Genomic DNA, 496 nt, shown 5'->3' with positions numbered 1-496 from the left:
ATGTGTAGTTCATGTGTACAACATGTGTACTTGATGTGTATAACATGTGTACTTCATGTGTACAGTACTTCTTTTATTTTTTTTTCTTTCTGCTGCTCCCTTCTTCAGGGTTCACCACAGCAACCTAACTCACACAAAGACTTGGCGATTGTGGCAAAACCACAGACCACCAAGCTACCACAGCCCTCTGTGTGGAACAGAGGGCTGCTATCGAGGGCGCCCGGGGGAGCAGATAGTGGGGGTTTGAGGGCCTTGCTCAAGGGCCCAAGGTGGAGGCAGTTGTGGGTGTTTCACCTTTCTCACCCACATTTTGATACGGGGAGTTGAACCAGAGACCTTCCGATCACAGACCCACCTTCTCTAACCTCTGCGTCACCACTGCCCTCTTTCAACATGTGTACATAAACTATAAATTATGTTTCAGCGGAAACAAGTGCCTGAAGCCACACATGTAGGCATTTACACCAAGTGCTGATGTAATGTGATACACAGATAC

Source organism: Nematolebias whitei, chromosome 5 (assembly GCF_014905685.2).
Source record: "Nematolebias whitei isolate Nwh7 chromosome 5, NemWhi1, whole genome shotgun sequence".
In the NCBI taxonomy this organism is placed as follows: domain Eukaryota; kingdom Metazoa; phylum Chordata; class Actinopteri; order Cyprinodontiformes; family Rivulidae; genus Nematolebias; species Nematolebias whitei.
This window is presented reverse-complemented; position numbering follows the sequence as displayed.